This window comes from Canis lupus, chromosome 1 (genome assembly GCF_011100685.1).
Source record: "Canis lupus familiaris isolate Mischka breed German Shepherd chromosome 1, alternate assembly UU_Cfam_GSD_1.0, whole genome shotgun sequence".
NCBI lineage: Eukaryota > Metazoa > Chordata > Mammalia > Carnivora > Canidae > Canis > Canis lupus.
In genome coordinates, this window is record NC_049222.1 from 62,548,860 (window position 1) to 62,575,558 (window position 26,699).

Sequence of the window (26,699 nt, forward strand, 5' to 3'; positions counted from 1 at the left end):
TTCCCATCTCTTGGCCTTAATTCCTACATCAGAATTTTGGGGATAGTATTAGTATTTATCTCATAGGACCATGGTAAGAATTGAATAAAGTAAGTGTAAATGAACTAATTTAAAATGTTTAGTCTATAATAGGCACTTGATAAATGGTATGGTTATAATGGGAACCTAGAGTCTTATCTTGGGCAACACTCGGCCTGCCTTAACAATCCAGAAAGTAAAAATGAGGCCCATTAATGTAGGAAGTCCCTTTTGCCCTATCCTGGGATTTATAAAAACAAAATCTTCCTAAAATGTGCAGTGAGAAATAGTAAACACACACAACATCACAAAACACATTGGGTTAGTTGTTGCATTTTGTTAGTGTTCGCTTATTATTTATCTGTTCTCAGATGCTCAAAAGAATCTTTTTTTTTTAGCTCAGTCTCTCTTTTTGAATTATGCTCCGGGATATACTGTCAACCTCTGTTAGATCAAAAAGGATCTCGGACAATGTGATGTGAACTGTTCAAGGAGAGTCTGCTTATGCACTTTGGAGGACTTTGAAAGTTGCTGGGCCTTTGTCACTACATTCCTGTGTTATAGTCATGTAGTTGACATCAACCATTGAATAATTTGAATTAACTTAAGAAATCCAAAAGAGGAGGGCACCTGACGAGATGAGCACTGAATATTATACTATATGTTGGCAAATCGAACTTCAATTAAAAAAATACGTGTATCTAAAAAAAAGAAAAGAAAAGAAATCCAGAAGAACCTCAGATGATTATACTACAGTCAGCTTATGCCCACATGAGCCAATAAAGCGATTAGTGATTGCCTGTACCACCAACTCAGCAGACTGGTTGACTGCAAGTTCTTTTTACCAGCTGCAATCAACAAACCATTCTAGACGCTTACTTTTCTAGGCCTTTGATTAGCTCTACCTTCTTTTGTTTCGGTAACCCGTGTTCTGCAATTTATATATTAAGGCATTTAAAGAATGCAGAGAATAAAATCATCAAAGAACAAAATCCACTCCTGTCTCTCAGAATGATCACATTTCATTTCATAAATATTTGCAGAATCTTTACTTTTAAGGAAATAAAAAACTACAATCAGTTAAATCTCCTTTCAGAAGCATCTGCATCAGTGTCTGTTGTTCCAATCCATTTTTTACTTTTACTCATGTATTTATGCAGCCATTTCAATAGTTAGTCTGGTTTGTGTTTTTAAATTTACAAAAATAATATCACACTGGTTTTCACAAAACTATGTTTTTGAGACCTACGCGTGTTATATATATATATATATATATATATATATATAGTTCTAGCCCTGTTCTCCCTAGTGAAATTGGTGTTTTCCTTGATGAGACATTTACCATTCAAATCTGGTGGCTTCCCTTACTCCTAAATCGGGCTCCTGGATGACAGGATGTTATTGCTGGACGAGTTAGGAGAAAACGTCATTCTAACTTACGTCTGTCTTCATGTGCTTGTCGACGCTGAGATCTTTTGAAAATGACAAAACCTACGCCGGATGGGAAGTCAGGAAAATGTAAATAAACTAAGACTTTCCCAGGCAAATCACAATGGAGAAATTAGCCCACAAATGAAAACCAAACCAAACCAACAACAATGAACAACAAAAAACAAGGCTGTGGGAGGTGAAATGACTTCCTGGATCACACAGCTGGTTAATGGAAGTCCTCGAAATACCCAGCCCAGATCTCAAATTCAAACAACTGCTTGGGGTAAGATGGACAAAGTTTTCCAGTCCATTGTTCTTTTCATCATGTTTTCTAATGTTTAAGAAAGACAGTGAAAAGATAATGGCTTCTTAGGGTCACCTCATCAGAAAAAATTCTGCTACCCTGTCTTCAGAATGGCTGGTTACAGTATGGCTTTAATCCACCATTTAGCAGAATGTGGCCAGGTAAATCAGCTTTCACTGGTGATCGGAGGTCATTCATTTTCCAGTTATATGTCAGCTTTGCTTTACCCTATAGTTTTCTTGTTAACAGCTGGCAAGTTAATGAACATGGCATGTCTGTTTCTGCAAAGTTTGGGTGTGCCAAGATTGTACTGGAAACAGAGAACTCGCTCCTAATTAGCCAGGGGTTTTCAGTTCCAACTCAGGTCTGTAGTTCTCTTCAAACAGGCTCAACCTCAGGTGCTCTTCACAGTGAGGTGGTATTGAACTAGTTCATTTATGGTACATGGAGTTAGGACAAGTAATTCATTGTTTCCTTTTTATTTCACTTCTAATACACCTCCTTGGATTAAAGGCTTGCAAGTAGTTTTTAAATTTTAACTTGTTTCAAATCTGTCGTTGTTTTTCCAAGATAATTTATACAGTTATAAGATAAATAAAACCAGTATTCTTGACTACTTGCCGGAAAGAAAACGTAATTGCTAATGTTCTCTATATAAATTACATGACATTCTGGAAGTGAAAATTTATCATGTGTTAAGTATCAAGTTTCATCTAAGTAGGTTCTTAATAAAATCATGTTAATTTGATTATTTTACAAATAAGTTCAGCCTGTAAAATTCTAATTTATGGATGCACGGGAACACATTTTTTATTAGTCAGTCTATTATCCTACCTTGTAAATAGCATAGAAATTGTAACTATAGTCATAAAAAAATAAAAATCCCTTGATAGGGAAGTGCTTGTCATTGTTTTAAAACACAATTAAACGGTCAAAGATATAACTTTTGAAAAGATGAAATCATTGTTCAAAAGCTGCACCTGACTTATTATTGTTACTTGTCTCAGATGACGTATCTTCACATTGCAGGAGGACGTCGTGAATATTTTAGTTGCTGGTCATTATTAAAGTCTTCAGTGTACGACAGACAGTTCCACATATGTGGGCATGGCGGCTGCAGGGTGGCTGAAAGGACAATGTTCCTCAGTCCTATCCACGTTGCCTACCTATGAAAGTTCCTCTTTGGTTTAGTTTGGTTTTGGTTCTATGTTATTTGTCTATTATGTGGAACATGGCTCAGTTTTGGGAACTGATTGCCAGGGGGCCCCCCAAATGAGCCACTTCACTAAAAATTACTAAATGTTAGTTTGAAAAGTCTGTTCTTAGTATTTAAATGCATATCATAGCTTAATCACATCAATTGCAATTTTAACAGTACTTCATATATTGTTTGGCTGTTTTGCTTGTGGCAGTTTATTTACTAGCCCACCGTAATGTGATTTCAGGTCTCCCTGACATTAGGTGGACATTTGGATAACAAGAACGATTTGGTGGAAAGAGCACTGAACTTTGGAAGTGAAATCTCTTTTTTTTTTACCTTGCTTTGCCACCTTCTGGCTGCGTAAGTCTTAATACGTCATCCAGAGATAGAGCACCTGCAGGGGATCAAATCACTGATTGCCAAATTTCAGGCTTGCTTGTGCTGTGTATCAGCTGTTTGTTCTGGGGCAAGTTACTGAACCTCTCTGTTTCAGGGTTCTCATCTATAAAATGGAACTAACAATAACATCTATCCTCTAGAGTTATTAAGAAGATTAAATTAACTGGTATTTATAAAAAGTCTTGGTGGCTATATGACAATTTAATAAAACTTTAATGTGATTGGACTTCATTGGGTTTGATTTCTATAAGAGTATCTCCAATTTGAAGACTATATCATTTTAAGTTTCTGTTTCTTGCTTTAGTTTCAACATCTTTAACTCATTAAACTTATACTATTAAAAACATTGTTTCTGTACAGAGTATTAGTGGCTCGGTAGTCCAACTTTGATGATTTTTTTTTGTCATTAAAAAAATGTTTTTGGGGCACATGGTTGTCTTGGTTGGTTGAGTGTCTGACTCTTGATTTCGACTCAGATCGTGATGTCAGGGTTAAAGTCAGGGTTGTGAGATTAAGCCCCACATCAGGCTCCACGCTCACCAGAGATTCTGCTGGAATCTGTTTTCTCTTTTCCTCTCCCTACCCCCACCTGCATACTCACGCTCTCTCTCTCTAAAGAAATTAAAAATAAAGTCTTATAAAAAAGGTAAATAAAAATTTTTTTAAAAGATTTTAAGTAATCTCTATACCCAGTGTGTGGCTTGAACCCACAACCCCAAGATCAGAGTCACATACTTCACTGACTGAGCCAGCCAGGTGCCCCTGTCATTTGTTTTAAATTAAATCACATATGCATAACTAAAAAACTGTTTTAAAATCTAGGAAAAATATCTATTCATCTCAAAGTTGTATACACTGTGACACCTCTATAACCGAGCTTAGAACCTTTTTTTTTTTTTGCATTGTGTAGACATTTTGTTTGTTTCCCTTCTAAAGGGTAAGTGTCATTTATTTCATTTTTCAATTTCTGTCTTTATTAATGTGCTATTGGATGGAAAGCTGTTTGGAAAACTGAATTTGATGATAGTTTTTTTTTACCTCTGTAGTATCAGTTGAAAATATTCCACTGTCTCTCAGGTTTCTTGAGTACAGACTGGTACATGGCTTCTATCTTTTTAAGCTTATCCTACATACATAGCTCTTTGCTAAAGAATTTGCAATATCTTTTAATGAAGCTTGAAGCCTATTAAATTGAAATATTTTGTAGGGCATAGAGCAGTCTAACATTAGAACAAGAGCTTGTTGGTAGATGGATGGATTAGTTTGTTTGTTTTTTTTAAAGACAGGACAGCCATGTGTACCAGAGGGAAAGAGGCTAGAGGCTATTGAAGTTGGAATTTCAGTTGTTGGGAGAAAGTCCAGTCAAGCTACTGGGCACGTTACCTAGGGAGGATGATGACAACTACAGGAGACTGTCCTGACAGGCAGGGGGTCGGAGTCCGGCAAGGTGCAACAGATGGTGTCCCAGCAGGTGGGTGTGCCACGGTGACACAGAGTCTGGAAGCAGGTGATATGCAGGCAGATAAACAGAGGAGGCTGATCACAGTAGTAGGGCCCCAGGGTTAGGGCTGGGGCTGTGGCCTGAAATTCAGACCCTGGGAAAACAGGGTAGACTGGTGCGCAGGCCCATTTTGGAGGGAATAGTGTGAGATGCAGGACCATCAACAATGGCTCCATTATGGGGGGGAGAGGGGAGAGGCCCCCACAGTAAAGAGGACTCGTGGCATCCTTACTCTGGGAGTTGTGTGGCCTGGAGGAAAGCTGGGAGCCAGGCTCGTCTTTACAGATGCTGACTTTTCTTAGAGTCCTTACAATAGACTCATGTGACTGTCTTTTTGAAAACTGTAATACTCAAGCATATTAATTACTAAACTGTGCTTTATTTCTAACGAATTAGATTAGAAGGCAACTCTGACATGATGAACCTTTGCCGTTGTTGTTTTTTGTTTTAAGGCTTGCAGTACCCTTCAGATAAGATTGAATTCCATGCAGTTGAAACTGCTCACATGGGGCCTAGGTTAAGTGAAACATACGGTATAGAGGTGTTATTATTCTTTCCTCTCCTTGGGTTTATTCTGAGAGGTCATATATCAGAGAAAAGAGATAAAATGAGAGGATTAGCAAGTAGCTGTTGGTTTTGGCAGAGCTTACTTGCAATGGAGGAAAAAAAATCGTGTAGAAGCTGCTGAAATTAATTTCCTTATGATGACACGGAGTGTTAACTGGCCTTTCCCTGGCTGTCATCATTTAGGGGAACTCAGGCCAATTTATATTACAGTGGGAATGTTGTGCTTCAAACCAAGACCTCTGATTCCAAGGACTAAAAGAGAAAATTGGAAATTGAGTCTTTTGTCTGTGTCTTAGCTTTTATCAGTTTTCTCTAAAAGTGTCCTGTTCCTTACATTTTGAATCAAGTCTTATGCTGATGCTATTTTCTGTTAACTTGGCTATTATGAAATTATGAAAAGCTTCAATCATTATTTCTCCAAGTACTGTTTTCAGTAGAAGAAAGCCCATGGCTCCTTCTAATAGATTTTCTTTATAAAGGTGAATAGTGTCTACAGAAACTTCGCATGTATTTATCAAATGAGATTGCTAGTTGATTGCTAACTGTGAGTGATTGGTACCAGTGAGGAGTGCCACCCCCATTTCCACCCCTTGATTCCTGGACTCGTGCATCCTAGCTGGGGGACAGAGTGTTATAAATTGAATGTTGATTTAGAGCACATGTAGCTTCTTGGAGGATCTTGCCAGAGTCCAGCCAGGTCCTGCTACCTCACTAGCATGGGGATGGTCTTCAGAGGCCATCCCACTGTTGTTCCATGCCACCTGCTTCAAAGTACTGGAGAACATGGCATCACCAGTGAGTGGGTATTGCTGGTCTTCATTTGCTGTGAACTCCTTGATCAGCAGAAATGTAGTGTGGAGTATTGGGACAGTAGATGAAACATTGTATAAGCCCATGGATGGCAATTTTGGCAGAAATATTGCCCATCGCAAAGGAGGCTCTATATCCAGAGTATCTGTTATGATAAGAAGAAAACAGTGCCCCTCCCACGGTGGAAGCAGATAGCTGGCTGAGCATTCTGGGGATGGTGCACTAGTGGAACTCAGTGTGTATGTCCTGAGTCCGATTGGGCACCCAGAAGTGGCTGTAGCCAGCTCGACCTAGTGCCGTCTCGTGTTGCTGAGCCCATGTACAATCCTCACCTCTGTTACCATGGCACCTATTGATGAGTCCATCGGGCAACGACAATAGTGGCTGGGGAAAGAGGCACAGCATCCGCACAAAGGTCCTCCTAATCCGTTTGATTATTAAAATCTTCCTCCACTGAGGTCAGCCTTTGGTAGGCATTCACATGGGACACAAACATCTTCCGTTTTTTGCCCACATAGAGTGGTCTGAGTGCCTCTATACCTCTTCCTCCAATTTCCTTTTCACCAATTTTCTAATCTTTTTCTTTCTAAATTACTGACCATTCAGTCAAAGCATTTGCTGCAGCCCAGGAGTCAGGACAGTTTTATACCTCTGGCCATTAGGCACCTGGTAGCACTGTTCAAGTGCTCCCCCCTGGGAGGATTTCATCCCTTCACCATTGTGCTTCCAAGATATCTGAGAAAGGGGGGCTGTGGTGCAAGAGCTGTCCACTTTCAGGTGGTACCTGCATACTGCACAGAAACACCTGGAAGCCAGGCCCAAGTTTTCTCTTCCACAGTGAACTAACTTTAGCGAACTCCTCATGAAGCAATAGGTATGGACGGGTAGAGATTAGGTAATGTAGCAAGAGTAAGGGCCATGGGCATTTGGGTCACTTCATCCTGTGATTTATTTATGCCTCCAGGGCCTGCTTGACCGTGGTCTCATACGTGCCTCTTCCAGTTGATCACCGGAGTGCTTCTGTGCGTGCCCAGCTTTATGGCTTGCTGGGTCAGACAGCAGCCAGTTTACAATACGCAGCTCAGATCTCATGGTAATTTGGTAGCCCATGATTAGGTGTTCATTTTCTTCTAAGGCCCCGTAGTAAGACAAAAGCTGTTTCTGAACAGGAAAGCAGGTATCTGTAGAGGAAGGTAGGGCTTTGTTCCAACGGCCTCAGGGTTTGCATTGTGATGTACCTACAGGGCTTGCCACATCTCCAAAAAGCATCCCTGCCGACCACTGGCACTCACGGGCTGGAAGAAAGATCCGCAATATGAATTTTGGTCAGTACGACATGGAGTGGGCCTCCCCTTCATTCAAAGGGTTCTGGGCCTGTAAACTAGGTCAAGGCTAGGAATTGACTGAGAGGTTGTGACTCTGATGATTCAAGAGAGACTTCTGTTTACTAGTCCTAGAACTCTTAGGCTTTTATTTTTTAAATTTATTTATTTATGAGAGACACACAGAGAGAGAGATAGGCAGAGACACAGGCAGAAGGAGAAGCAGGCTCCTCACAGAGCCTGATGTAGGACTTGATCCCGGAACCCCAGGATCACACCCTGAGCCAAAGACAGACACTCAACCGCTGAGCCACCTAGGGGTCCCTAGAACTCGTAGGCTTAGAGAGATCAAGTAAGTATTAGATTGCCCATCCACTGTCCGGGGACACCATGATCACATACCCAATGCCACTGGCTTCTCTCTGCAAGTCAGGCTATTCTAATTACTGTTTTGGCTCTACTGTCCGTTCTGGTAACCGTATCTACTTTGTCTCCCCTCCCAAATGTATTTCTCACATCACAGTGAAAGGTGTGTCCTTTGGGCCCTCTTGGGGTAGGTAAGCAGGTATTACATAATAAGCCAGTTTAACATTGGACATTATAGTATACAAAGGCAGTCAGTATACTATTGGCTTTCTGATTTCATTTAATGTTGGTCCATGTTTCTTTTTTATTTTTTAAGATTTTATTTATTTGTTAATGAGAGACAGAGAGAGAGAAAGAGAGGCGGAGACATAGGCTGAGGGAGAAGCAGGCTCCCTGTGGGGAGCCTGATGTGGGGCTCAATCCCGGGACTCTAGGATCACACCCTGAGCCAAAGGTAGATGCTCAACCACTGAGCCACCCAGGTGTCCCTTGGTCCATGTTTCAACCCACCAGCCAAAATGTTAGACCGCTTTCTAAACCTTGACCTAAAAGACTGAATCCAACATCTCTGCTTAGTGAGCCCATATCAATAAATTCATTCTGATATCTGACTTTATGATCCTGCTACAATTATCCAACAAGTTAGAAAAATAGTGCTTCTTCTTTGGTATGTAGCATACTTTCTCATGGGCCACATTTTGTGCTTTATTTAGATTCTGCTACAACAGAAGCCTAGCTATTGGTTAATTTAGAAGCAAAGAGGGGTGGCAGGGGTAGGTGCTGAGGAGAATCAGCAGTGTCTTGCAAAGCATCTACTTTAGGAGAGACTTACAAGTTTTTTTCAAGGAAAGCAGGCAGGGACCTCTTTGGATAGGAGTGGAAGAGTGGCTTCCACTGGCAAAGATGACTCAGAGGAACTTAGGGGTTTGAGATCCTCAACTTCGTTGGAATTTCTCATATGTCTGTATTTTTTTAAATTTATTTTTTATTTTTATTTTTTTTCATATGTCTGTATTGTAATTTTCAAAATCCCATTCTTTGCCAACCAATGCCCTCGCGTTAACAGATGTTCTGCAAGGTTGGGATTTGTGTTGTAATTTATCACCTACAGCTACAGGAGACAAGGGTTTCCCTCTGGGGAGACATAGAAGCTTTCAGGTCATTTATGCAGAGCTTGAATTGGGAATTTCAAGCCCCGAACTCATCCCTTTGTTTCCCTGTAAGTTCCTGCCAAGAGAGATATTATATGATCATAGTTTATGTGATTATGGAGGCTGGCTAGGCAAGTCCAAAATCCACACGCCAGGTTGGCAAGCTAGAAACTTGCAGCTTCAGTCTACAGGTGGAATTTCTTCTTCCTCAGGGAAACTTGTTCTGTTCTTTCAACTGATTGGGTCAGGCCCATCTAGATTATTGAGGATAATGTCCTTTGCTTAAATAGATTATATGCTAATTACATCAGTAGAATTTCTTTACAGCAGCACCTAGATTAGTGCTTGTTTCTGTTTTTTTTAAAGATTTTATTTATTCATTCACGAGAGACACAGAAAGAGAGGCAGAGACACAAGCAGGCTCCTCAAGGAAAGCCCGATACGGGACTCGATCCCAGGACCCCGGGATCACACCCTGAACCAAAGGCAGATGCTCAACCACGGAGCCACCCAGGTGTCCCTAGATTAGTGTTTGATTGAATAAGTGGGGACTATGACCTACATAGTGAACGCGTAAGACTGACTGTCCAAAGAGTTCAATTTTGTTCTTGATGACTCACAGCCTTCACACATATCGATCGACAAATGTAAATGATGTGTCCACAAGGATTATGGCTAATTACCCAAGCACAGGCTCTACAATTTGGTTTCTTGAAAAAGTTCTAGAAAAGGTTGCCTTTTTAGTCTTTTATTTTTCCTTAAAAATAGAATGAAGTATTGCAGCTACAATATTTTCTTTGGTAGCATGACATAGTGCTTCGTCGTCATCGTCGTCTTCTTCTTCCTTCTTTTTTTTTTTTTTTTTTTTTTTTTTGCAGAGAGGTAGCTGTAGTGGCTTTTCCTCAACAGATTTTCTCACTTTCCAGAAAATCATCTTATTTGCAGTCTGTGCCTATTAGTATCTTTAAATGGCTACACTTTAAAACATCCATAAGAGAGTGGGTCAGCAATGATCTTTGAGTCCAGGAGTCTTTTCTATTGTGTTCATTTATTGCTGCCTGTTGTGGGGCTGATTCTTTTTAACAGGTTTGGAATTTACTTTTGTTTGTCTAAGAATTCTGGAGTCTGAAAATTCCAGAAGGCTGGTCCCTGGATAGCTGAGCTTTCTCAATATGTTGTTTAAAATGTTTAAGATGTACTTCAAAAAAAGAAAGTTAACATGCGACTAAAATTGTATCTCTTCTGAGGAAAAGGAGCATATTCCTGAGGCAACATTTGGTTATCAATCAACAAACAAGGTGACAGGTTCCCCTGGATTGGTTTTTCCAGGTGACTATTACCTTTAGCCGAGCTCTTATGACTCGTTTACTTGGAATAATAATGTGTGTTAGGCCATTCTGACTCCTGCATTTGCTCTGGTGGCCAGAAGTCAAGATGTAAATTGCTCTGACAGGATTTCAGGTGCAATCTATGACTGTGATATTTTCGTAGGAAACCTTTAAGGGCAGCTTATTTGATGCTTTACAGTTAAAACTGGGGGGTGGCAGGGGAGGTGGCAGGGAAGTAGGAGGCAATGGGAGTAAGAGGAGTCTGATTCCAAATCATGTACTTCTCCCTCTATATTAAACTCCCTGTGTTTCATTTAGTACAACTGGAAAGGATTATTTGAAGGAAAAAAAAACCTGGGGTGGAGGGGCTGCTTCCTGGTAATCAGCAGAGCCCTCTCTTCCACCGGGTGCCTTTCCCCACCTCTATTTATGATCGGCAGGACATTACCTGTGTTTTAATTTAGACCGGATCATTTTAGTGCTTGAGGACAATCAGATTCCCTCCTTTGCCCAATCTCCAATCCCAATGTTCCGCCCTGGCAGTGTGACATAGTGTGAGGAATTTCACCTCTGGAGACTAGTTACCCCAGGTTTCAGATTCTTACTGTCTTTAGAGGTCAAATTTTCAAAACTGTGGTTTCCTTATGAAGAAAAATGGCGATGATTCAGAACATCGTGTTGGAATAAGTCATATGTGTGAAAAGTGCACGGTACAGGGCAGGTACTTAACAATGTGTTCTTGCTGCCCTCCCCTCTACTTTCTGAGCATAGAAGTGTGTACACAGAGGGTGGAGATGAGAGCTGTCATTCCAGACATTTCCTCCAGTCCTTCAACTGTGCCTCCATTTTGTATTCTAGATACAAACCCATAATCATTACCCTTTTACCTCTAGAATGTTGTTAGTATTAGCAGACTTTTACTGAAAGTCTGTGTTCAGGGTGGTTAACCAAGGCTAAGGAGAACCATAAATACCAACTGGCATTATGGTGTGATTGTGGATTTTAAGAATGTAACCTACATTTTGGTATTCTATTCTCAAACTCTCAAACAAGATGTAAGCCTTGTTCCCAGGTATTAGTGTTCTGTTTTTCTGTACTGATTTACTCATAACCTGTTGAGATATATTACATTATCTTTTAAAAAATTTTATACTCTTTCACAATTTTAGTGTTGGGAAAAGAAATTTTGATGTCTAAATACTTTAGATTTATTTTCTCATGTAGAAGAAAAATATGGCTCATGTCAGTTTACCTTTTTGTTTAGACTGCTAATATAGTCAGAGATTAATTTATTTTTATTTTTAAAATTTTATTTAATTTATTCATGAGAGACAGAGGGAGAGAAAGGGATAGAGAGAGAGAGAGAGAGAGAGGCAAAGGGAGAAGTAGGCTCCATGCAGGGAGCCCAACATGGGACTCGATCCTGGGTCCCCAGGATCACACCCTGGACTGAAGGCGGCCCTAAACCACTGAGCCACCCAGGCTGCCCTGAAATTTAAATAACTTTTGGTCTCCATGTGTTCTTTCCTGCGTTTCACTCAGTAACTTTAAATTCTTATATATAAATACCATATATTTGATAAAAATATATTGAGGGACTCTTAGGGCCTAAGGACTTGGAACAAAAGTGGAAATTACCTGACTTCATGGAGGGGTAGTAGTCTAGCAGGGAAGGTAGACAAAGAAGCAGGCGAATATGCAGCTACAAATTGTGATGAATGTTATGGAAAAAAGTGTAAATTGCTAGAGAGAATAGACTTAATCCTTATAGTGTTAAGAAAAGTAATTTAGTTTTTTAAAAAGGCTGTACAAGAAAATTCCTAGGAAAATAGTCATTGTAGGCTTGATTCTATCTAACAAACACTCAGGAAGAAACAATTATTTGTGTTTGGTCCAGCTATAGGGCTTTGAAACTTAAAAATCTAAGGAGGTACTTATTTTAGTATCTTTCTCTGTCTTTAATAGTAACTTGTCTTCATGGTATTGTGAGGTTTGTTTTCCCGGATGCATAATATTCTTAGGTTTTTTTTTTCTTTTTTTCTTGCTAACTAGGAATCTCAGATTTAACACCTGCAAATGTTTATACCTAAAAACAATAGTTGGTTATTGAGCTATTGTGTGTGCCAGGAGAATCTGACCAGGGTGATGTTTATCTCCATGAAATACCAGATCTGGTAAATCTGTTATATAAAAGACTATTGTGTTGTAGATATTATATCATCAAATTTTAAATGCTCTTTTAAATAGTAACAATAGCATAAACCTCATTTTTATTTTAGGTGAACATTAAGAGCTCCAGCATATTCCCAAATAATTGGAATCAGTTTATAGAGAGGTGAAATTTGCTTACTTAGGTTTTTTTTTAAATGTAGTGCTTGAATTTGAGAAAAATAAATTTTGCCTAGCTATTGTGGCAAGGAATTGCTCCTATAATGTTAAGAAAAGCTTTTTATCCACACTGACTTGTTGGTGCTGAGATTTGTCCCCATGCATACAGATCACCTGGTTGGTTCTCATTCCTTTGGCGCTCACTCCAAAATGCAGCAGGACCACAGAGCTAGAGCGTTACACTTACAACCAGTCAGGAGAAGCCCCGCTGGGAGGTGTAAAGGGGCAAGGAGGTTGATGGAGAAGCCATGACTCCAGACTCTTGGGAGTCAAAAAGAAGGGAAGCAAGGACATCCCTGAATTGTAGACATGGTACTGAAGGTGCAGAGGCAAAGCTGGCATGTAGGCAAAGACACGTCATTTTATCAGTGAAGACAAGGTCACTGGGACCCACACGTTTGCCTCATGGTACAGTTGGGGTATTTGCCACATGCGGCTCTACCAAATTTGCCTCACAGCACTGTCTCTGATCTCTCCACCTGATTTAGATGGTCTTGAGTTCTCATTTTCCCCTTCATAACCCTCATCAAAACTGTAAATTAGTAGGGTATTGTCTTTCTTGTTTCCTGCATTACCCGCCTCTAGGTTCTAGTTGTTCAGTACAGATTTGTTAAATGCATGAATGACAACCAAAGCTTTGGATTGGTTACTCTCATCACCAAGATGCTTGGAAATGTTAGTGTTGTTGTTGTTGTTTTCCCTTCAGAGCAATTATTCAGTTGGCTTGCAATTAGATATTGGTGATTGTTTACATCCAAAATGTAGCTATTCATCCTTACTTAGTATCACCATCTATGTTAATATTAATTATTTTTATTGGTACTAATCACTGATGTTAAGATGATATTTTGGAGCTAATTTAGCTTTGTTTTGAGGGTAGTATGTAGAGTTGGTAGTGAGGAGAATTTATGAGTGAACAACTGTAGAAGTATTTGGATTATTTCTTGTTTGGGGGATATCTGTATGCTGCTTCCTTCTTCATCATCGTTAAGTAAAAGCCTCTTGGATCTTTCTTACATTAATGTTTTCAACAAACTATATTGATATTTGTTGAGCTCTTTTTCAGCTGTGTGTTTTTAAGGTTTGAAAGATTAGGGAGTAATGCAACTTAAACACTAACTTTCAGCCACATCTCAAGGCACTCAAACAACCAATAAAAGTTCCTTCAGTCCAGCTTCACAGATGCAGGAATCTGCAGCCCTTGCTGGGGCAATTAAGGGACATGAGTAAAGATAAGAGGCTGGTCAATGATCAGATATGTGGTGATACGTATGATAACCCTAAGGAAATACAAATCGTTTTTTAAAAAAAGATTTATTTATTTAATTGAGAGAGAGGGAGAGTGCCAGGGAGAAGGGATAGAGAGAGAGGGAGAGGGAAACTCAAGCAAACTCTCCACTGAGCATGGAGCCCAATGTGGGCTCAGTCTCACGAACATGAGATTGTGACCTGAGCTGAAATCAAAGGTCAGATTCTTAACTGACTGAGCCACCCAGGTGCCCCTTAATGAGATATTTTTATGAATGGATTTGGTCAGCTTTGAATGTGATAAAACATGAAAAATGCAATATTTTTATTTATTTATTATTTTCATTTACTTATGCAGTAAGCATAAGGCACTAACATTACTAAGGACAAATGGAAGAGTTTATATTCCATGAGAAGGTGGAATGAAAACCAATCAGGTTACCACCAGTGGATTTCTTGTCCAGGAACTACTCTGGGTCTGTTATGGAAAAGAATTACAGAAACGTGTTAGTATTGAGTCCAGTCCAAACACACTAACCTAACCCTTCTGTCTTTATTGCTCTGATGTATGATTGAAATCACAGTGGCGAAGCTCATAGAGAAGAGGCTGCTCTTGGGGAGCAAGTTCGGGAATGGGTAAATTTTAGTTTGCCAAAGTTCTAGGAAACTTTTTATCCCCAGAAGACGAGAAGTACCAATAATATTTGGTTAGTGTGTTTGGATTGGACTCAAGACCAGAGGTTGACTCTTGACCATGGCGCTAACCAGCTTGTGGTTTGGGCAACCTCTCCTAATCTGTTTTCTCATCAATGAAGTGAGGTTTATCTTATCTACCTTCAGAATCTTAGGAGGACTGTGATAATAAGTCACATTAGTTATCTAGCATATTTAGTTGCTCAGTAGAAGCTATTTTTATTATATGTTTATGCCTTAGCCAGAGTACTACCAGAAATAGTGGAACAAAGTATGGAAAGACTGTAACTATATTTTTCTTCTTTGGCTTACTACTCAAAAAAAAAAAAAAAAAAGCCATAATAAAAACAAGCCTAATGATTGGAAATAAGGGGGAACCAAAATAACAGGCTCTGGCAGCTTATCCATAAATTGAGAATTGTAGTATCTGACTTATAAGAATGTTATAAGGATTAGGTGAATTAATGTGTGAAGGCTTAAAACCATGTATAGCACACAGAGGAACAGCTCAACAATATTATTATTATTAATTACATCATTGCTAGCATTATTAGTACTATTATTATTACTATAGAGTAGAGGTGAAGGTCATGCTCTGCAGTCAGGGAGAGCTGGATTTAAGTCTGTAAACTTGTTCAGAGGGCAACCTTGGGGATTTACTTAGCCTTCTGAACTTAGCCTCATCTGTAAAATGGAGGCGATAGTAGTTTGTCTCCAGTTGGCCTGTTAGAGGATGAAACCAATAAAATAAAGTTTAGCACAGTTCCTGGCACATTCAAAGCACTTGGTAATGTTAGATGTTTATGTTAACAATGATATTTGTTCACTTATTTAGCATTCTTTGACAAATTTTTATTAAGCACCTACTTACCATCTGCCAGGCTCTCGTCTAAATACTGGGAATGTAATGTTGAATACAATGGAATCATAGCCTAATGTTACTAAGATTTTATAATAATATATTTTTAAGATTTTATGTATTTATTCATGAGATCTGAGAGAGAGGCAGAGACATAGGCAGAGGGAGAAGCAGTTTCCCTGCGGGGAACCCAAGGCGGGACTTGATCTCAGGACCCTGGGATCACGACCTGAGCCGAAGGCAGACATTCAACTACTGAGCCACCCAGGCGTCCCTTTTTTTATGATAATATTAAACTATAACCTCTATTTAAAATTTTTAATCAAAGCAATTTATTTTCATGAGGAAAAAAAAACTAGACTTCACCAAATAGAAGTCATATGGACGTTAAATGAATAAAATGTTTTTATTTTATTACTAACACGGAAATAGGTACTTCCAAATACTTTTAAAAAATTCTTTTTTTGGGGATCCCTGGGTGGCGCAGCGGTTTGGCGCCTGCCTTTGGCCCAGGGCGCGATCCTGGAGACCCGGGATCGAGTCCCACGTCGGGCTCCCGGTGCATGGAGCCTGCTTCTCCCTCTGCCTGTGTCTCTGCCTCTCTCTCTCTCTCTCTCTCTCTCGAATAAATAAATAAAATATTAAAAAAAATTCTTTTTTTGGACAAGTTTGAAGATCTCTATTTCTCATTAGAATTTATTTACTCCATAAATGCACATAGCAAATTTAATGAGACTTTATATATACACATAAAATATACTTGAGTGTAGTTTTAAATTCCAAGCCATAGAGTTATTACAGTTTCAAAATTACTGGCATCAAGAATATTCAGCCGTTTCCATGCTGTTTCCCTCAGAGATTATGCAAAATTTAATTATGGTTTTAAAAGACATTGTGAATCATGAATCTATTGATAAATCAAACAACGTGTGAAATCATTCTGTAAGACCATTTGGCTGTTATATGATTTATCTATAGGTACTTGGCTTATTTTTTTTTCACACAAGCACTGAGTAAACTTTAACTTAGTAGAGGAGAATATTCTTATGTCATCCTTACAGCTCATGGAAAGAAGCTCACTGTTTGAAAGAAGTCATATTCTTAACTAGTATCTAAAATTCTAATTTAGTAGAATTACTGTCTCAACTTTTTTTGGGTAAAGTTGTCTATGTCTGGCATTGATTAAATGAAATAGCAAGAGGAGAATCTGTAAATACAAAAGTGAAGTAATTTGAAAATCTATTAGCTGAGGTATTTCTGTTCATACTATTTTTAGAGGACACAAATAAGGAAAAAAAGTAAGATGCAAGAACCTTTTATATAAAAAGACACAAGAGAATGACAGTCCGCAATAGAAGGCACTGCACAAAAGAAAAAGAGAAAAACATTTATCCTGTGCAGCATGATATTAAAATATTCTGAAAGAACATGAAAGTTAATTATGTACTTCAGTTTGCCTTTACAAATGAATTTTAGAGATGTCAAATTTCGGGATGAATGAGAAAGCTGAACACTGAATCATTTGCAGGTGTTTTCTGAACACTGCAGAACCCAGAGGACTCTGATGTGCATAAGAAAAGCCCCACAAAACACGATGGGTTTATCATATTTGTATGCACAGCATTGTTGTTGACAACACGGTCAAGAGAAAAGAAACCCAGTTGTGTTATGCATTGAAAGACAGTCTGATGTAAAAAGAACACTGGGGAGGAGCTCAGAAGACCTGAGTTCTAACTCGGCCTCTGCTCTATGTTTTGGCGACCTATACAGGAACTATGGCGTGGAGTGCCTCTCTTCTGAAATTAGAGGATTGAGATTAAAGAGTTAAATATATATTTTTTCTAAGGCTCCTTCCAACTCCAGCATTCCATAGCTCTGGGATCAGTTTTTCTCTTAGAAGCTAAAAACCATAGACATAGCCACGTTCTCCTTGCATAGACTTCATGGCTAAGAAAGCTTGCTGTATGTTTAGAAATAGTAATTACTGGAAATCATGAAAGGCATGAATATCTTGGAATAAATAAGCACATGGCTACTTACACCAAAAAATTCCTTTTCCATCAAGCACAGATTCTTGATCAAAATAAGATAAGGCATCCCGTTCCCTAGACTATGTTATGGTGTAAAGGATGGTTGTGTCTGTGATTAAGAGACCAAAGAGAGCATACTTTCATATGGAAATGTGTGGTTTCTTCAGGAAAATAGATTTGGAACTGAGTTGTAAATAGAAGAGAAAATCTCAGTGATTTGTGCATTCCTGCTGCCAGTATTCCCACCTATCCAAAACACCCCTTTAATAAACGTTTCTATATACATTTACACTTGTAGATAGGATATTCATATTAGACCTTTCTTCCTATCTTAGAAAAATAATCGAAAGGTAAAGAACACATATGAGATATGTTAAATGTGACAAGCTGGGATCCTTATTCTACATTCTCTTTTTCGATACAAGAATCAAGTTCAAGTTGAGATCTTTTTTTCAAAACTCTTGAAGAAACAGCTGTATGGATAAACGAGTGATATATTGCACATAAATCTTCCCTCTTATTAGTATTCACACTGAACATTAACATCCTCTAAGGATTTTTGCAATGAATTTAACTTTTTTTTTTTTTAGAGAGGTGGGGGGAGAGAGAGGCATGGGGTGGGGTGAAGGATGGGGGAGAGAAAGAATCTTAAGCAGGGTCCGTCTCAGTGTGGAACCTGATTGGGGCTGAATATCATGACACAGAGATCATGACCTCAGCCAAAATCAAGAGTTGAACACAACTGACTGAGCCACCCAGGTACCCCAGTAAATTTATTTAACTTAAAAAAAAATCTTTGTTGACATATAATTCACATACCATAAAAGTGACCCATTTAAAGTACACAGTTCAGTGGTTTCTAGTATATTCATGAACCATCACCACAAACAGCTTTAGACCATTTGCATCACCACACAGAGAAACTCTAAAGCCATTAGTGTGATTCTTCAGTTATCCCCAAGTCATTCCCCCCCCACACTAGCCCTAGGAAACCACAACTCTTCTTTGTTTCTATGAATAAGTGTATTTTGGACATTTGATATAAATGGAAATGTACATGTACTTTGTTTCATTTAGCCTAACTGTTTTCTGGTGTCATCCATGTTATAGCATGGATCAGTATTTCATTACTTTTTATTGCTGAATAACATTAAATGTTAAGAACAGACTATATTTTATTTATGCGTAGATAGGTTGATAGATAGTTGGGTTGTTCCCACTTTTTGTTTATGATGAATGACATTGCTGTGAAGCAGTGTTAAACTGTTAGGCCTGCATGAGTTTTCACATGAGTGTAGGCTTTTATTTCTTTTGCGTGTATACCTAAGAGTAGAATGGGCGAGTCGTATAGTAACGATGTTTAACAATTTGAGGAATTGGCAAACTATGTTCTAATGTGGCTACCATGCTAACTGGCGTTGGATGAGGCTTTCAGTTTCTCCATATCCTTGCCAATACTTGTCATTGTCCATAGCCATCCTGATAGAAGGTGGTATTTCATTGTGGTTTTAATTTGCATTTTCCTATTAGATAATGATGTTGCACATGTTTTCATGTGCCTTTTGGCTATTTGCATACCTTCTTTGGAGAAATGTCTATTAATGCCTGTTGCCCATTTTCTAAATTGAATTATTTATCTTTTATTATTTAATTGTAATAGTTCTTATATACTCTAGATACAAGTTGCTGATCAGATATATGATTGGCAAATCATTTCTTCACTTCTGTGGATCACCTTTTCACTTTTTGAGGGTATCCTTTAAAGCACAAAAATTTGGCTTTTTTTTTTTTTTAAGATTTTATTTATTTGAGAGACAGAGAGAGCACAAGTAGGGGGAGGAGCAGAGGGAGAAGCAAGTTCCCTGCTGAGCAGGGAGCCTGATGTGGGCCTCGATCCCAGGACCCCGAGATCATGACCTGAGCCAAAAGCAGACATTTGACCGACTGAGCCACCCAGGTGTCCCATAAAGCACAAAAGTTTTTAATTTTAGTGAAGTTCAGTTTATCTATTTTTTTCTTTTGTTACTTGTGCTTTTGGTGTTATATCTAAGAAATTATTGCCTAACCCAAAGTCATGAAGATTTACTTATTTTTCTTCTAAAAATTTTATGATGTTAGCTATTATATTTAGTTCTTTGATCCATTTTGAATTAATTCTTGTGTATGGTGTGAAATGGATTACAATTTCATTTTTTTTAAGACTTATATTTATTTATTCATGAGAGACACACAGAGAGAGAGAGGCAGAGACACAGGCAGAGGGAGAAACAGGCTCCATGGAAGGAGCCCAATGTGGGACTCGATCCTAGGACTCCAGGATCATGCCCTGGGCTGAAGGCAGGTGCTCAACTGCTGAGCCACTCAGGCGTCCCTACAATTTCATTCTTTTGCACCTGGATATATAGTTGTCCTGGCACCATTTGTTGAAAAGACTATTCTGTTGTCTTGACACTCTTGTGGAAAATCAAATGGCCATAAATGTGTGTTATTTTTCTAGACTTTCAATTCCATTCCATTGATCTGCATGTCTATCTACACATGTATATCTATATCAGCATCACACTGTGTTGGTTACTCTAGCTTTGTGTTAAGTTTTAAAATCAAAATGTGTGAGTCCTCACACTTTGTTTCTTTCTCAAGAATGTTTTGGCCATATTTCCTGCTTTCCAGCTGAGTTTTAGAATCCGTTTGTCAATTTCTGCAAAAAAACAAGCTAGGATTTTGATGTTGCTGATACTTGAATCTGTAGTTTGGGGAGGATTGCCATCTTAGCCATATGAAGTCTTTAGATCTAAAATCCTTCTATAAACTTTATATTTCTTTCTTGAATGGACCCATTTCAAGGTGGAGAAAAATCTCTAGTGATACCCTCCTTAACACTGCTTTTGGGTGATCTCTGTTTAATATTAGAAGGCATTTTTTTTTCGTCTTTGTTGAAGACACAATATTGGGAGGGGCAGCATTTGGTAGGAGTGATACTTAGTTTCAGACCAGACTGGTGAACTGAAATAGAAAATATTAAAGTTGTCAGCCTTAAAAGTAAATAACTATATTTAGGTTCAAAAACAACTGTTCAACATGTTGGAGGAGGTTTTAAAAATAATAAATTATATATTATATATATTAATTTGAGCAGAAAGAGTTAAGGCATGATAACTGGCATTTTAGATATCTGCAATTCTACCTATGGAAGAAGATGAAACAAAATGAAGAAAAAAAATAGGATGATATTATAAGGGGATAGACTTAACACAGTGAGCATGCTTTGTACATTATAAAAGGCCATTTTGATACATTTATTAAAGCATTATGTAAAAAAGATCATCCTATAATACTTGATATTCAGAATACATAATGACCGTCAAGCACTGCATGAGGCTCAGTGATTAAAATAGTAGTGTCATGTCCAGTATCTTCCACTTAACCACCAGGATAAAGGGATTAGAATATATTAGAAACATTCTTATCAACAAGGTTTGCAAAAGATGTACTCTTTCTGTCCAATTGCATGTAGTCCAAGTGAGGCTGTGGCACTATGGGCACTTTTTAGAGTTGACCTATTTTGCAACTGGCTTTCTTTCTTTCTGGTTTAAAAATAGAAGGCAGAGGTGTGGAGGCACATCTCTTCCATGGATGCAGTGGCAACTTAACATACAGACTAGTAGTAATAATAATGGCTAATAATTACCAAATGGTTTCTTTATAGAGTTGGTAGGATTATTAGTCTCATTTACTAATGAGTGCATTGAAGTTGAGAGAGGATATGGAACTTGCCCAAAGACACAGAACTCATTAGTGGTGGAACTAGTGTAACTCAAGGGTGTCTGGATCTAGACGCTGTGTTTTTCTACCTTTCAAGAGAAAAACTTAAGCGAGAATTACGAAGATTTAATTTAATGGCTTAATCTCTTAAGCATATTTCTGTCTTTTATCCTGATTGTGCCATTTCTTCTGCACTTCTTTTGCTTTGAAAAACTTCATGGAAATAGATACTCTGGTGATTCTAATACATCTGTTCATTTTTTTTTTTTCAGTGTGTTGGAACTTTTAAGCATGAGTAAGTGTGCTGACAGCTTGACATCTGTTAATACTGACAGGTCATGAGATAACACCAGGAACCACTAGAAACACAAGGTGTTAGGAGATACTTGGTTCATCTCAAGCTATTTTTACATATTTTAAAATCTAAGATCTGTTAGTCACGTCCTGATTTTGTTTATCCTTGGAATTATCTACACACTTAAGGATGCTTTAACTTGAGAAAAGTCTCTAATCTGAGTAAATGTGGCCTGTAAGAAAATTCTGTGTAGGCACTGTGGCTCCCTGGGTCAGCACTGTTTGTACCCATGCCTTCCAAGAGCAGCTGATACTCTTACACCATCCTCAGATCGATGCCCTAAAAAGGCTGCCATAACAAAGTACCACAAACTGAATGTTTTAAAAAGTGCAGAAATTTATATTTTCATAGTCTGGAAGCCAGAAGTCTGAAACCAAGGTGTTTGCAAGGCTGTGGTCCCTCCAGAGCCTCTAGGGGAAGACCCTTCCTTGTTTCGTCCAGCTTCTGGTAGCGCCAGGTATTCCTTGGCTTGTCAGTGCATAACTCGCATTTCTGCCTCCATCTTTCCATGACATTTGCCCTGTATCTCTGCATCTTCACATTGTCTTCCCTCTTTTTATGAGGACACACAGTCATAATGGATTAAGGGTCTGCCCTAATTCTGTATAACCTCATTTCAACTTTTCTAGAGATTCTATTTCCAAATCAGATCACATTCATAGGTACTGCGCATATCTCTTTAGGGGACACAGTTCAACCTGTGACACCAAATCTGGTATTTGTGACACTTGTGGCGTGTGACAGACTGAGGCCCATCCCTCAGAGAAGCACAGAAGTGGGTGGACTCATTCTACTAAAAATAAATGCGTCTCTTAGCAGTTAGAATGACTGAGTGCTCTTTCACCACCTCCTTCACAGAATGGTTGTATTTTCATGATGATGTGAATTTTCTCATATTTGAAGGGTCCCCAAGATGATGTTATTTCAACTAGCGCAGCATGATATGACAACAGTCATACTGCAGTGCAACGCAAATATCAACAACCACGAAATCAATAGACTGAGCAGATGATGTGACTCAACTAGCTGTGACAATCAGCAAATGATTGATGTGAAGAGCACAGCTTTCGGCAGCAGCTGCTTCACTGAGAATTGGTTTTAGTGAATCACCGGCAGCTGCCATTTTTCTCTGAGCCAGATAAATCCTGTTATTGGAGATGTAAATTCAGCTAGTAATAAATGTCACTGGCCTAAGTCTGAGGCACGTAGTCACTCTCACATTCAAGGAAGAGGCTAATTTTGACAACTATATTTTTGTTGAGTTTTGTCTCTTTTTTTTGTCCTGTCCATAACCTTGCATTGAATCTAATGTCTTAATGTGACGCATATCTAAATAAGCAAAGGGAAGCATATGTGAATACGTTAATTCATCTTCTAAGAAGCAAATGTATTTAATATGAGGAATTGTGTGGGTCTAGTAAACAACACTCTGGGAAAAAAGAAATCTTCATAAAAAGTGTATTAAGATTTTCCTTTGTTCTAAATTTGTACTTCAATAGCATTAACAGTATTTAGCTATGAGTGTGGAACTACGGTATGAGTGGTGGTTGTGAAGCCTGGTCTATACGGCCTAACGCAGTGGCCTGCTCCAAATACCGCTCCAGTTCTAGACAGATCATAAATTAGAAAAGTGAAGTTTTTTTTAGTTGACCCATATACCTGAATTATAAAAAAAAAAAAATTTCTTTAAAACGACAGTGACAACAGGCAACAACAGTGTCAAAAAGAAACAAGACTAGACTGCATCCCTTAGGGAAGATAAATAGGAAAACTAGAAATGAGCATTTCTGCCTAAGTCTCTTCACTGATGAACTGAGTATGAAGTCTTTACTTGGTCAGTTTGCTTTCAGAGATTGTTCTGACAGTTGGTGCTTAAGAGTTACTCTTGAGGGACACCTGGGTGGCTCAGTGGTTAGCATCTGCCTTTGGCTGACGTCATGACCCCGGGGTCCTAGGATTGAGTCCCACATCGGGCTGCTTCTCCCTCTGCCTGTGTTTCTGCCTCTCTCTTTGTGTCTCTCATGAATAAATAAATAAAATCTTTTTTAAAAAAGTGACTCTTGAAAGACCCTGCAAGAATGGATTTATCTCAAAATGCTATTTCAGAGTCTTTATTTTCCTAATATAATTCTAAAATCTGAAACTGACATTCTATATCTTATTTAGATAGAACAATCTAAATCTGCAGCATGTTAAATAGTTAGCAAGGATGCAGTGCCTTTTGAATAATGCTCCTCTAATATGTTTCTCTTTCCTGTGTGCTTTTCCAAGACTAGAGGAGAAGGAAATAGCTATAACTGAGAATATCAGGACAAAGTAGGTTCAAGAAGGAGACCTTTAGCCCAAGAACTAACAGAATCACAATGACACAAGAATCCATACTGATTTGAAAGGAAATGGAGGTCAGGAAGAGGAAAAAAGCGTTGGCTGGAAAGTCAGTTTTGTTAATGAAAAAAATAATTAAAGGACATTTGAAATTTTCTCAGACCTCTTCTGGCCCTATGTTGGTAATTGGTTATTTTTAAATTTTTTTAAAAATACGTATTTATTTATTTGAGAGAGAAGGCAAGCGCGAGCAAGCACGTGTGCATGTGAGGGAGAGAGGGAGGGAGACTTCAGGCAGACGCCCTGGTCAGCGCAGACTGGCCCCTCAGGGCTCTGATCCCACTGCCCATGAGATCATGACCTCACCCAAAACCAAGAGTCAGATGCATCATCGACAGCCACCCAGGTGCCCTAGTAATTGGTTATTCAGAAGCAATTTGATTTTAGATGAAGCTGAGTTTGTATTCCCTTCCCCCCACAATAAAAATGGCTCATGGTCTTGTGCTTGTCACTGAACCTTCCAAAATACAGTTTCTCATACAAGACGATCATTTGGTGAGCACTCACTACGTGTTAGGCATTATACTGGGGCCTTTTCAGATATTGTCTCACTTAACGTTCATAACATGTTCTGTGAGGCAGAAGTTTTCTTTCCACATTAAAAACTAAAGTTGGGGCGAAGTTATCCAAGTTATAGCTCTCAAGTTCTGGAGACAGCCTGGCTCCAAAGCTCATGTGCAGAGCATTATACTGTCTTTAGTATTAGAATGTCTCCCAGCTTTAGCCTTCTCTGACCAAACCTTTTGGACTGACTTCCTTCGCCCAGGGTTCTCGCCTTTGGCCCTGTCTCTCTTCAACACTTGAGAAGGTTTGTGTTGCAAAAGCCCTGAAAGCTCTCAGGCTATCTGTGCAGGTATGGGAACTGAAGTCCCAAGGGCTTACTGCTTTGTAGGAAGTCATAATGTCCATTTCATAAGAGCGTCTTGTCTTACCCAAAAGGGCACTAAATTATAATAATAATATGTATTTATATATCATTACATATTATAATATGTTTGCATTTAATAATTTATATGTTATTTAAAACTGAGGATCTATTTATTGGTCCTCCTCTTCCACTTTCCAACTGTTAGTCTAAGAGTCTGTGAAATCACTTTCTGGTAAATATGGGAGGATGGCAACACATTTTTTTTTCTCTGTTGGTAAATTTGTCTTTATTTTTTAATTTAGAATCAATTAATTAGGGGCACCTGGGTGGCTCAGTGGTTGAGCATCTGCCTTCGGCTCAGGTCACGATCTCGGGCTCCTGGGATTGAGTCCCACATCGGGCTCCCCACAGGGAACCTGCTTCCCTGTCTGCCTATGTCTCTGCCTCTCTCTGTGTATCTCTCATGAATAAATAAATAAAATCTTTAAAAAATAAATTCAATTAATTAACTCATAGTGTATTAGTTTCAGAGGTAGAGGCCAGTGATTCATCAGTCTTATATAACACCTAGTGCTCATTACATCACGTGCCCTCCTTAAAGTCCATCATCCAGTGCTGTCCTGAACTGCCTTCAAGGATATTGCTGTGCTGCTAAAAAAAAAAAAAAAAAGCTGGCTCCTTTGAACAGGTTACTGATCTCATCAAGGTGAGGATGGAGTATCTGGTATTAAAATACAATGCTAATAGAATGTCCTATAAAAACCGCTTTGAAAAAAAACGTGGTATATTTTCCACATATTTAGTTTTTGCTGCTCTTATGGGTTGAATTAATCAAGTTACGCTGCTATTCTTGAGACAGTATGACTTGGTGTCAGGCAGATGTGTGTTCCAACCTTGACACTCCTTGGTGTTGGCTCTCTTATAAGAACAGACTCTTTCAGGTGTCCAATAGTATTAATATCTCCTTTTGAGGGCTTTTGTGTGAGAATGTTAAGGGCATTTGGAAAATCATGAACACTCAGCAATTGTTAGCTCTCTTCCCTCCTGAGTTGGTATAGTCACTTCCCTATATAACATCAGTTTCATTGACTTTCTCTGTGGACATAAACACCCAATCTAAATATGCTAGTATGAATATAAGAGTATTGGGGTTAGTACTTACAATTTTATTCTTTTATTAACATTGAAATTACTTTATTAACTGTAATGCCTAACAGTGTTCTCTTTAGCCTAGTTATACCTATTAAGATGCTGTAAATCATTTGGAATGCCAAAGGCTTACGAGATGATTTCCTGATATTTGAGGATTGTGATATAAGCAAGAGGGTAATATAGGCTAAGAAGTTTAATGTTGTTGGAAAAATTTAAAACATAACTTCCTTTACTGAACACTAAGAAACAGTAGTAAGGAGGTAGAGAAAGGAGCTTTCCTAAATAATCAGAGTGGCTTTCAGTTTATATGTTCAATGCCAGGAATTTTGGAACCACACAAGCCACATCTGAGGGATGGGAGTGAAGCATGACAGTTCTGCATGTTGTATGCTGAGTACCACGAGACACAATCCTCTTTCCTGCCCCCGCCCCTGATACACGCACACATTCTTCTCTTATATCAACTCAAAATTAGAAAAAAAAAGTTTTTTGCCTTCAAGCTAATTTGATGGTGTACAGTAACTTTTGTTCAGATATTTTGCAACCATTTATAAGGAAGAG

General features: G+C 38.6%; 1 protein-coding gene across 10 annotated transcripts in view; it reads left to right on the forward strand.

Annotated features, from left to right (window-relative positions):
* The window catches only part of PKIB (cAMP-dependent protein kinase inhibitor beta), an 89,068-nt gene that overhangs the window by 13,146 nt on the left and 49,223 nt on the right, over positions 1-26,699 (forward strand). The window contains exon 1 of one of the 10 annotated variants that reach the window (XM_038526690.1): positions 3,199-3,314. The exons of 7 other annotated variants lie outside the window; for them this stretch is intronic. The gene's annotated coding sequence lies outside the window, so the exon portion shown is untranslated. Of the gene's footprint in view, positions 1-3,198; positions 3,315-7,200; positions 7,325-10,200; positions 10,400-26,699 lie in introns of those variants that run through there. 2 more of the 10 variants (XM_038526691.1, XM_038526694.1) reach the window with 2 other exon arrangements.